This window comes from Oryzias latipes, chromosome 6, assembly GCF_053564925.1.
Source record: "Oryzias latipes strain Hd-rR chromosome 6, Olatipes_Hd-rR_3.1".
In the NCBI taxonomy this organism is placed as follows: domain Eukaryota; kingdom Metazoa; phylum Chordata; class Actinopteri; order Beloniformes; family Adrianichthyidae; genus Oryzias; species Oryzias latipes.
In genome coordinates, this window is record NC_136242.1 from 30,888,086 (window position 1) to 30,901,221 (window position 13,136).

General features: G+C 40.6%; 1 long non-coding RNA gene across 1 annotated transcript; it reads left to right on the plus strand.

Annotated features, from left to right (window-relative positions):
- Positions 1 to 1,092: 1,092 nt before the first annotated feature.
- Positions 1,093 to 2,141, plus strand: LOC101171077 (uncharacterized). Its single transcript, XR_177398.5, has 3 exons — positions 1,093 to 1,228; positions 1,312 to 1,438; positions 1,938 to 2,141. It is a non-coding gene; the product is annotated as an uncharacterized LOC101171077 (long non-coding RNA).
- The last annotated feature ends 10,995 nt before the right edge of the window (positions 2,142 to 13,136 follow it).

The following is a 13,136-nucleotide window of genomic DNA, read 5'->3' on the forward strand; positions in this document are numbered from 1 at the left end:
ATTCTGAACTGTCCACTGGGCTAAAACATCAGTAATCACGTCTCCATTTAGGGTTCATACGATTCGTTCAAAGATTCTCTCCTGCTCTGTCTGAGAGCAGACTGTGTGTCAGGCGCTTCCTTCTGCATTTTTCTGTGTCAATGTGACCCACTTTGAAGCCACCGACATGTTTGATGGTTGTAACCCTATCCTATGACCCCACCCTTACATTGTTTGAATTTAAATGCAATGTTTACATTATTTATTGGGATTCAAAAAATAGTTTGATAAATAGCAACCCCAGCACATCTGGCTCTCATACACAATCACTCACTGTCTACTTAAGCACTGAACTGAGTCTCACTCAGTGCGAAGTATTGTTTGTGTCACTGTGCCTGCATTACCAAGCGTTATATCCAGACCCGATCTTCTGTTTCCTGACTACGTTTGCCTGCTTGCCTGCCCCGACTCTCGATTGGATGCTGACTACCCCTGTATCTTCTCTGATGCTCTCATGCTCATTATCCTGCCCGCTAGACCCCGATTTAGCTTTGTGGACTTTTAGCTGAGCTAATAAACCTGCTGCATTTGGTTCCTTTTTTTCCTGAAAGAAATGAATCAAAGATGATTTAAGTAGCAGGTATGTGACAACACACTTCAAAATACTTCTTATGGATGTTGTTTTGTTTTTTGCACATTTTATTGTTCTTTCATTTTAGTATGAATCAGGGGGTTGTGTGTCTCTATGAGCTAGCTGGTTGACCACTTTTAGTAATACTAGTCATTAAACCACAAACCGATTTTCTTATAGAAAGCAATGCTGTTAAAATAAAACAAAAAATAAAGAAAGTGAAAGCAGCAAACATTAAAAAGTATAATATGTTTTTATTCTTTTATTCAATTAAAAAATGTTTAGAGTTCTCATCAAGACTTATGTAAATAATGGCTCACTGAGAAAAAGGTGAAGGGTGAAAAATGTCACTGCATTCGCTTATTTTGGCTTTCTGCCATAACGTTCTGTGAAGGTTAGATTTTACAAGGACATTGTGATGTCATGATCATGTTTGTTCTGCCATAGACCTGTTATAAAACAGGGGGCAGTAGAAGTGCTGAGACTCCAGAAGATCCAAGAACCGAGTGAGAAGAACATCGTCCTCATCTCCTCCTGGTCAGAAAGAACTGACCATGAAGACTCTCTGCTTCTCTCTGGGGCTGCTGCTGTTTGTTGTCTGCTGCAGTGATGCCGGGCGTACGTTGTCATGTTTGTTCCTTATCTTAATTGTTATCTTTTTTTCTGTAATAATAGTAACTTTGATTTTTTTGGTCGTCAAGCCGTTGGATTTCATCACAGCACAGTTTTGGAAAAATGCTGCTTTGAATTCAGCGAAGAGCCACTGGAATTACGGAGAGTGACTGGAATCATCAGAACTCCCCAGCGTTGTCAACATCAGGCGTTTATGTAAGTCTGTAGTTGATACACAAAAACATGGATAGTCATAATAAAATGTATATTCTTTTAATGTTAAATCAAATGTGGATTATTTCAAATTGTTTTTTGGGTGTGAAAGAATTATCTTACATAGCAAAATACAGCAAAAAACAGGTTAGTTTCTGTGGATTTCTCTTTAAAATCCCAAAGAGGGGACAAAGAAACATTCCCCCCAGTTCATTAGTGGAAAGGATAATAGTTGGTTCATGTAGATATCTTTCTTTAATATCCACAAGGTTTTCAATGTTTTTTACCCCTGAATATTAATAAATAAGTCTTCTAAATTTTCTTGATCTAGAAGAATTTCCTGCATTGGATCCTGAAACAGCACAACAAAATTTTAACTTGACAGGATTTTTTTTTTATATCGTAATTTTTTAATTCTCAACCCAAGTCACATGTATAACCGAATGATAACGTTTATGTCTCTAAAAGTGACCTAACTTTATATATTTCTTTTGCTTTGCAGAGTCTTTGCTATTGGTCGAGAGGAGTTCTGCTTTAGGGACAACTTTGATTGGGCTATGGATGTCTGCAAGTATTTTTACCCTGAAGGATGTTAAAATGCTTCAGAATATTCTATTCTCTAACATAAACTCTTTTTTTGTAAAGAATAACTCTTCGTGCTTTTTTAGTGGGCATTTTACTTTGGTAAACATCTATTTGTGGTTTATACTTTGTATGTTTTGTACTTCTTTCATGTTTTTTACCTTTTTAAGGCACAATGAAGTGCTGATTATAGGTGAATGTTGGGTTTAATTACTCACATTTGAGACTTTTTTTGAAAATCCAATTCTCATGTCTCATCTGCAAAATAGTAAACGGTGTTATCATATAGCGGAGATTGGAGGTCGACGCTCTACATCATCACCGTAACCCCGTGTACCCCAAAGTAAAAAATAAAAGATTGAGGTTAAGGTTATGGAAAGATTATCACAGAAAAATGCACAAATGGTTGTTTGTTGCATATAATGCACATATTCCTATGCAAGACATTGGAATATAAAAAGCTGAAGTCCTGTTAATTGATCATTTTTTTCAAAGTGGATTATTATATGGAAGTGAAAAAAAATAAGTGTTTTTACCACAAAAAACATGAAAAAGTATTAGCATGAAAAAAATCTTCTGAGAAAAGCATGAAAAAGCACAAAAAACACAAAAGTATTTAAATACATAAAACACAAAAAAATGGCATGGAAAACAGACAAAATTAGAAAAAACACACCCTTAAAAATGTTTTTACACACTATACACTTCCATATTATCCCATTCTCAACTTTTACATTGTGTCTGTGGTCATTGCAAGCCTTTTTGCATGTGCCAAAGATGAATTAAAAATAAAAACTAGCATGATTACAAGTAATTAGTAGCTATTCAATCATTATGGATAAATAGCGTATACACAAAAATATTTATTCTGGGTATAATAATAATAATAATGGATTGGATTTTTCTGCGCTTTTCCAGGCGCTCAAAGCGCTTAAATTGTGTCCATTATTCATTCACTCCTCAGTCATACCTGGTGATGGTAAGCTACTGTTGTAGCCACAGCTGCCCTGGGGCAGACTGACAGAGGCGTGGCTGCCAGTTCGCGCCTACGGCCCCTCTGACCATCACCGGGATCATTCATGCACATTCACACACCAGTGGAGGCCACACTGGAGGCAAGGAGGGTAAGTGTCTTGCCCAAGGACACAACGACATTTGGCTGGTGGGAGCGGGGATCGAACCGCCGACCCTTTGATCATTGGACGACCCGCTCAACAGCCTGAGCCACTGTTGCCCAATATATAGATATAAAACTATATATAGATATAAAACTAGAATATTAGTAAGTATTACATTTATTTGACATTTAATGTTAGTTTATTTCCATCACAATATTTTTAGATTTTTTTTTTCCCCTGAGCAAAAGCCGTCAATTGAAGAGGACCAGGTCCCCCCTGCAAAAATCAGAATCAAGGTGGCATTAAAAAGACATGCCGGCAGGGGGCAGTGTGGCTCTTTGTCACAGGAGTGGCTGCTGCTCTGGACAGAGTAGAAGGAGAAAAGAAGATAAGTATATACATGACAAAAGTCTGCCTGTCTGTCTGTCTATATGTGTGGATAGAGATATAGATATACACACACTACGCCCCTTTCACCCTTCCGTGCCGTGGGGGTTTCTCACTCAAGCTCTGGTCCTCTACCAGAGGCCTGGAAGCTTGAAGGTCCTGTGCAGTATCTTAGCTGTTCCTTGCACTGCACCCTTCTCGACTGAGGGGTCTGAGGTCTTTCCAGGGATCTGTTGTAGCCGTTCCTCCAGCTTGGGGGTTACTGCCCCGAGTGCTCCAATTACCACAGGCACCACTGTCACCTTCACTTTCCAGGCTTTCTCCAGTTCTTCTCTGAGTTCCTGGTATTTCTCCAGTTTCTCATGTTCCTTCTTCCTAAAGTTCCCATCGCTTGGCACTGCCACATCCACCACAATGGCTTTCCTCTGTTCTTTATCCACCACTACAATGTCTGGTTGGTTCGCCATTACCATCCTATCAGTCTGGATCTGGAAGTTCCACAGGATCTTTGCTCTCATTCTCTACCACCTTCAGAGCTGTTTCACATTTTGACCTTGTGATCATGTAAGAACAAGGTTCTGTTTATATATATATATATATATATATATATATATATATATATATATATATATATATATATATATATATATATATATATATATATACATATATATATATACATATATATATATAAACAACGGCTCCTAGTCTTGAGCAGCCGCCTAAAGAGGTACACAATAAACAATGAAGCTAGAAGGATAAACAGGCTGCTCACAACTCAGCAGGGTCAAAACAATGATCAGACCCACAAAGGCTAGAAACTGACAAGTACTGGAAAAGTATTTGGGAGGAAGAGACAGCACATAACAGCAATGCCCAGTGGCTGGTCTCTCTGAGAACAGAACATAGCAACCTCCCTGAACAGAATCCAGTAACCATCACAGTGGCAGACATCCAAGAAAGAGTCTCAGGTATGAAGGACTGGACAGCACGGGGCCCTGACATGATACATACCTACTGGCTGAAGAAGCTTACAGCACTCCACGAGCGCCTGGCAGAACAAATGAACCAGCTGCTAAGAGATGGAACTCACCCCAAATGGTTAACGGAAGGGCGAACGACCCTGAGCCAGAAGGATCTCTCAAAGGCTGCAATCCCATCCAACTACCGGCCAATAACCTTGTCATGATTTTCCGAGCGGGTGGACCCAGATGCTGGAACCCAGAAAGCGAGACTGGTAGTGACAGGTGAGAAGAGTTTTATTTTAATCCTGGGAGAATTGAGATATAGACGTTGGTCCAGAAGCAGCTGTGGCTAGTGGCGAGGCTGGAGGTACAAACGCGGTCAGCGTGGATGACGAGGTCCGGTGGGTTGCCGTGAATGGATCCCATGTTCCAACTGACGTCACTCGTGATAAGGGTTTCCTGGAGCAGGAGATCAGGGTTAGTTTTCAAAGCGAGAGTTAAGACAGTAGCGAGACTTAACATGGCATGAGACCAGACTGGTCACCATAGAGCAGGGGTCGGGAACCTTTTTGGCCGAGAGAGCCATAAACGCCAAATATTTTTAAATGTAATTTCGAAAGAGCCATACAATAATGTTGTGTCTCTTTCCCACACTGATGCACGGAGACTTAACCTCTTTTAAAGTTCTTTATTCTGGTTACTGTAGACCGCAACAAACGCCATACAACTAATTCATCAACTCCTGAATCTCTCCTGCCGAGACGAGAGAGAGCGTTTCTCCCAACTTTATATTCCCCTGCTCCCTCTCCAGCCCCTCCCATTTTCCTTATTCGGCCCATAGCTGAACCCCATTGGTCCAAATTACCTAACAACAGGCTGAGCGACAGAACTGAGAGCCAATCAGATCTCTGCTTGATGCCTTCAATGAACCCCAGAACTTTTAACGCGGCCCAACAGCCAAGTTAAACTCAGTCCGCGACAATATTTTTAAAACTAAATATACAAGTGAATGTGTGCATTTGATGTAATTTCAACATTTTTAAAGTACAATAAGTTTGTGAATTCTTTTTAATAACATTGTTATTCTGTTGCTAATAAATGATGAGTATTTCTCGTGGTAGTTTTGCTGATGGTCTAGTCTGGTTGATACGTGGTGAGTTTCTGCTTCATGCAGGCGTTGAGACTTTAAACGTGATCGTAGGTCTGACTGTTCTGTAGATGTGAGACAGACTGATCACATGCAGACGGGGAGCCAAACACACACTCACACACTGCAGTGAGTGACGGGCAGCGGGTTTTACGTTTTTACAATCCCTGCGCGATTCACCTGCAGCCTGTCCCCACAACACCTCAGCCCCACCCTCTGCTTTCTCCCTCACACATCCCGTCCCCGCAACTGCGCGCTCTTTCTCAGAGACGAGAGCGCGCAGTTTTAGGCACGGCAATTCACAGGTTTCCGGGTGGTACAAACTCTGTGAAATAGATAATAGTAAACTGATAGTTTTTTCTCCAAGCACCGCTACTACTGCGCGCCTCTGGCATCGCATCGCGCCCGAAAAGGACTGGTCTAATGAAAAAAAGTAAAATTAAAGATTTGTCTGCGAGCCACATGTGACCATCAAAAGAGCCATATATGGCTCGCGAGCCATAGGTTCCCGACCCCTGCCATAGAGGTTAACGAACTGGCGTTGAACTGAGGCGTTGGGTCTCCTTTTAAGCAGCAGGTAGATGAGATGAGTGGTGTCAGCTGGAGGTTATTAGAAGGAGCACGGCTGGCAGTGTTGGAGGGGGAGGAGTCTGACAGGCACCATGACAAACCTGTCTCTCCAAAACATGTAAGCTCATGTAAGGCATCATTGCAACCAAGATAAATAGGCACATGGATCAATACATGACCAACACACAGAAGGGCATTGGTAGAGACTCCAGAGGAGCCAATCACCAACTCCTGGTTGACAGAACAGTCGCTCAAGACTGCAGGTCACGACACACCAACCTGTGCACAGCCTGGATTGATTACAAGAAAGCCTATGACTCAATGCCACACACATGGATCACTGAATGCTTGGAGCTGTACAACATCAACAGGACTCTAAGAGCCTTCAAAGGAAACTCAATGAAGCTGTGGAAAACCACCATGGAAGCCAATGGAAAGCCACTTGCACAAGTGTCCATCAAATGTGGGATATACTAAGGTGATGCTCTGTCCCCACTGCTATTTTGCATAGGTCTGAACCCCCTCAGCCAAATAATCAACAAGACTGGCTATGGATACCGACTCAGAAATGGGGCCAACTGTCTGGTTTTGATGTGTTTACCTTAGTTTTTGCTTCCTTTTGTTTCTGTCATGTTTGAGTTCTGTTTCCTGTCTTATTTTGGGAGGTTTCCTGTTTTGTCATGCTTTTGAGTTTAACTTCCCTGGTCCCAATCTCTTCTGATCATATTCACCTGTGTCTTGTCAGTCCTGTTTGTATTTAAGTCTCTGCCTTCCTCTTGTGTTGGTCCATACCGTTTCTTCCATGACTGTCTTCTGCCATGTTTTCATGTTTAGGCCACAGTAAGTTTAGTTTTGTTTCCCTCCTCTGCAGCGCTTTTTGTTAGTTCAATAAACCCCTTGCCCTGGAACCAAGTGCCTTCCGTCTCTGCATTTTTGGGTCCTTCACATTCCCCAGCCCTCCCAACCTGACACCAACATCAGTCACCTCCTCTACATGGATGACATCAAGCTATATACTAAGAGCGAGAGTGACATTGACTCCCTGATCCACACCACCAGGATCTACAGTACTGACATTGGGATGTCATTCGGGCTCGAGAAACGCAGCCGGATGGTGACAAAGAGAGGCAAGGTAGTCCACAAAGGAGGGGTCTCACTCCCAGAAAGAACAATGGCAGACATTGAGGACTGCTACAAGTACCTTGGAATTCCGCAGGCAAATGGCAACCTGGAGCAGGCAACAAGGAAAGCTGCAACAGCTAAATACCTCCAACGAGCAAGGCAAGTCCTGAGAAGCCAGCCCAATGGTAAGAACAAGACCCGGGCAATAAACAGCTACGCACTGCCAGTTATCAGATACCCTGCAGGAATAATAAGATGGCCAAAGGAAGAGATACAAACCACGGATGTTAAGACACGAAAGCTCCTCACCATGCATGGAGGGTTCCATCCCAAATCCAGAACCCTGAGACTGTATGCTAGCCACAAGGAAGGAGGTAGAGGACTAGTGAGCGTAGAAGCCACTATCCAGGATGAAACATCCAAGATGCATGAATACATCAAGCTCAAGGCCCGAGGACAAACCCCTGCATGGGATGTACCACCGGACCATAACTGAAGTGGCTGATATCAAGTCCTACCAATGGCTAGAAAGGGCTGGCCTACAGGACAGCACCGAAGCACTCATCCTGGCAGCTCAGGAACAAGCCCTGAGCATCAGAGTGATAGACGCTCAGATCTACCACACCAGACAAGACCCAAAGTGTAGGCTGTGCAAAGAGGCGCCTGAAACAATCCAGCACATAACTGCAGGGTGTACGATGTTGGCAGGGAAAGCATACATGGAGCGCCACAATCAAGTGGCTGGAATAACATACAGGAGCATGTGTGCAGAATATGGACTGGAAACCCCAAGGTCAAAATGGGAAACACCTCCGAAGGTGGTAGAGAATGTGAGGGCAAAGACCCTGTGGGACTTCCAGATCCAGACTGATAGGATGGTAATGGCGAACCAACCAGACATTGTAGTGGTGGATAAAGAACAGAGGAAAGCCATTGTGGTGGATGTGGCCGTGTCAAGCGATGGGAACAGACTTCAGACCTCTCAGTCCAGAAAAGCGCAGTGCTTGGAACAGCTAAGATACTGCGCAGGACCCTCAAACTCCCAGGCCTTTGGTAGAGGACCCGGACCCGAGCTTGGAGGAGAAACCACCCGCGGAAGGGTGAGAGGGGCGTTTTTTAATATATATATATATGTGTGGGTGTGTGTGTGTGGGACTTTTCTCATAAACTGTCCTGAAAGTTTTATTATTTTATTTGTCTAACTTATATTCAGAGTTAAAATAATTTTTTAAACTGCTTCCAAATAAGAAGAAAATAAAATGTTTGACTTAGGGATAATAGAAAAACTACAAAAACAACATTTTGCTGTTTTTAGACTTTTCTCTCAAAAAAACTTTACCCCATTAAAGATGATTCCAGGAAATGAGTATTTGTCCCCCTTTGATCATTAACTCCATCATGAACAGATGGGTATTTGTTAGTTTAGAAAGACTCACTGAAAACATTTAGAGCTGCATTAATTCTTGGTGGAAAGACGAGCATCAAAAACGTCCCCTTTAAATCCCAGCATACTAACTGCCACAGAACATCTTCCTCGACTGCCATAAAGACCAAGATGTAGATGATCGGCTTCCCTCTCTGCCTGCTGCTGCTTTGATGCTTCACATAAGCCGCCTTTTCATTAGTTTACCTGAATGTTCATCTTAATTTCTTTCTTTTTAGAAACTGCAGGCCACTAGTCTTCTTCCTCTTTTGGCTTTTTCCCATCAGGGGTAGCCACAGCGAACAAGTCGCATGGTAAACTTGGCAATGTTTTACGCCGGATGCCCTTCCTGACGCAATCTTCTGAAAGCAACCGGGCTTGGGACCGGCACAGAAGTATGGAAGGGAACAGGGAACAGCTCGGATTCGAACCTTGGTTTCACGGACGGAAGGCGCCGCAAAAACTGCAGGCCACTAGTATGTGTTAATATTAGACAAACCAACTCTTTGTGGCTTTTTATCAGAGTTGAGGCTAGAAGATGCAAGTTCTGTGTCAGCAAGACTTCCATTTGGGGTCAGAATCTCTTCAATCGCTTCCGTAACTTGGAAAATATCGGTGATGAAGATCACTGAAGATCTACAACAAGACTGTCTCTTCAAGAGTTTACAGTTATCTTTCTTTAGTCACTTCATGTCATTTACATAAAATGAACAACATCTTTAAGAATTTCTTTGTGCTTATCTGTTGGAACAATCATTTTAATGTAAAAACAATAAAGATTGGCACATTTTGAAGGGATTAACTCCAAGCTGTTTCTGTTTGCTTGTTGTGCACAAATCTTGTAGTATCAGCAAAACGGGACTGTGTGGAGGCTTGAGGTTTGACACCATCTCTACACAGAGATTCCAGTTATTAAATTGTATTTCTCTGTGTTCACACTTTAACTTTGTGCCTGCATCCTTTATCTGCCAGTTCTCCAGCCTCCTGTTTGTTACAGCAACATGCATAAACTGCCTTAAAACACACACGAGTTGAATCATCTGCAGTATGTGGCCTTGTAATGAACTGGGACACCATCAAGAATAAACTTCATCTTATGATGGTTGAGAAAGACTCCATGAATGAAGAAGAAATAACCTTCAACCTTACTTGTATAATATTTACCAGCAATAGATATTGTTTATTCCTTTTCAAAAAATCTTGAGCTTTTTCATGCAGCTGTGAGAGGAAGAACATGTCAACCTCCTCTGCCTCCCTTTTTCTTTTTCTTACCACCAGCTCAGCGTGAATATCGGGTTCTGCTGATAAGATCAGAGAAGCTAAAACGCTGCTGCGGAAACATCTCTGATCTTTCTCCATGTTACAACTTATAGCAAAAACCACACAAAGACAAAATCCTTTTTATATAACTTTGAAAAAGTCCAAGACAAAGTACCACCAACTCACAATCAAGCAAGTTGTCTCAAACCTACAGTAACTGAGTTTTTTCAGATACCAACTGTTACGCCCCCTTCTGGGTCTAGGGGTGACTGGAGGCATAACATAAAAAAGTAAAGGTTTTGCTACCAAAGTTGACTATAACACAAAGCACCAAACAAATGTCTCCATAAAATAACCTAATTTATTTACAAATAAACAAACAATCCAACAATAACTAAAAGTGAAGCTAAAAGGCTTCAGGGCCAACCAAGGCCAAAATAACAAACAAAACCCCAACTAACTGAAATCTTGTTTTCTTACCTGTACAAAGGAAAAGGGAAAACAAAGACAAACACTAACCTCCCTGACCTAACAAAAACAGGAGAAAACAAGTACTAAACAAAATGGCGGTTCACCCCTACAGCTTCACTTAAAACATAACTATAAACCAAAAGACTAATCAGAGTGGGCACAGACAAAACTACAAACTACAAAGAACTACGAGGTGCAACACAAACTAAAACAAGTGGAGAATAAACAAATGATGAACAAAATGGAGAAGCGGGCCAAGCTGCAGTGGAGACTGTTGCAGCAAGGCTCCCTTCCCACCAGCTGGAGGTCCAAGTGGTGGCTTTAAAGGCTGCCTCCACCAGCTTGTCCAAATGGAGGCCACACCCTTGCCAGCACACCTGAAAATAATCACAGACATACAAACAAAGATCCACAAAAAACACAGAAGTCCCACTCTGATACAAAAATAACACAAAACACAGAGCAAACAGAACCAAACAAAACCAAATAAAACCTTATACGGCCACAGCCGTAACACCAACCCAGACCACTCATTTCTAATCGAAATACATGTAAGATGAAAGTTTTATGGAAATGTAAAGTGGGATTAGTCCTTCATTCTGTGAAATGGTTGGATGATCTTCTTCATTTAGATTTCAATTTCTCATAATTATTTGATAAATAAAGGTCTGGGACTCACATTGATGCATTTTACGTATGTATAAACAAACATGTAGATTAGGGACAGAGCCTCTAAAAGTTAACTATTTTTCTTTTACTCTGTGTTCTTGTTTCAGTTATTTTTATTTTTTATTTGTTTCTTATTTTTTCCTGAAAGAAACAAATCAAACATGATTTAAGTAGCAGGTATGTGACAGACTTTAAAATACTTCTTGTGAATGTTTTCGTCTTTTTGCACATTTTATTTGTTCTTTTGTATTATTATGAATCAAGGGGTTGTGTGTCTCAATGAGTTAGCTGGTTGACCACTTTAGTAATACTAGTCATTACACCACAAACAACAGATTTTTTATTGAAAGCAATGCTGTTAAAATAAAGAAAAATAAAGAAAGTGAAAGCAGCAAACATTAAAAAGTATATGTTTAATTGAAAAACACTGAAGTCATTTTATTTTTTTACTCATTTAAAAAGTGTTTAGTTTTCACCATGACTTCTACTAATAATGGCTCACTGAGAAGATGGTGTGGGGTGAAAAGAATCACTTTATTCCCATAACTGTGACTGCTGATGGAAATTGATGCAGCCTTTCTTTAAATGATATGAAGGTGTTGGGACTTTCTGCCCACAACGTTCTTTGAAGGTTAAATTTTACAAGGAAACTGTGATGTCATGATCATGTTGGTTCTGCAATAGACCTGTTATAAAAAGGGCAGCAGAAGTGCTGAGAGTCAATAAGATCCAAGAACCGAGTGAGAAGAACATCGTCCTCATCTCCTCCTGGTCAGAAAGAACGCCATGAAGACTCTCTGCTTCTCTCTGGGGCTGCTGCTGTTCGTCTGCTGCAGTGATGCCATGCGTGAGTTGTCATGTTTGTTCCTTATCCTAATTGTTGCATATTTTTTTCTTGAATGATATTAACTTTTATTATTTTGGTCTCTTCAAGCCACTGGAATTAATCACAGCACAGGTCCTGAAAAATGCTGCTTTGTATTCAGCGAAAATCCAGTACCACCGAAGAAAGTGACTGCAATCATCAAAACACATCACAGTTGTCAACATGAGGCATTTATGTAAGTCTGTAGTTGATAAACAAAAATATGTATAATCATAATAAAATAGATATTATTTTAATGTGAATTGGTTCATGTGGATTATGTATCTTTTTTTTATTGGTGTTAAAAAAAGTGTAATGTTTTTCACTGTTTTTTCCTAAATATTAATAAATAAAATAAGTAACACGATTTTCTGGAGTCAGAAGAATTTCCTGCAATGGATCCTCAAACAGCACGACAAAATTTAACTTCACAGGATTTTTTTTTTATGTTGTTATTTTTTAAATTCTCAACCCAAGCCACATTTATAACAGAATGACCATGTTTATGTCTCTAAAAGTGACCAAACACTTTTGTTTTGCTTTGCAGAGTCTCTACTGAGGCCAAAAAGGAGTTCTGCTTTAAGGACAACTTCCAGTGGGCTGTGGATACCTTCAAAAAGTTAACTTCTGAAGGAAGCGGTTAAAATGCTTCACAATATTCTATTCTCTAACACAAACATAAAATTACTCTCTTTTTTGCAAAGAATGACTATATTCTTGTTTTTTTTCTAAAGTGAGCATTTCACTTTGGTAAATATCTGTTTGTGTTTCATACTTTGTATGTTTTGTTCTTCTTTCATGTCTTCTGCTTTGTTAAGGCACAGAGACTTAATAAAGTTTTTATTGCAATGAATTTCAAAGACTTTGTTGCTTAGAGCTCTATGTTAAAAAGAGTTTTCTTTCTACACAGTAACTTTACATTAAAGTTCTGATTATAGGTGAATGTTGGGTTAAATCTCTCACACTTGAGTCTGTTTTTTTGAAAATCTAATGAATTCTTATGCCCATCAAGCAGTAACATATGCGTAACATATGCATGTCTCATCTGCAAAATAGTAAATGCCGTTAATCATTTATAGCGGAGCACAGAGGTTGACGCTCAACATCATCACCGTTAACCCG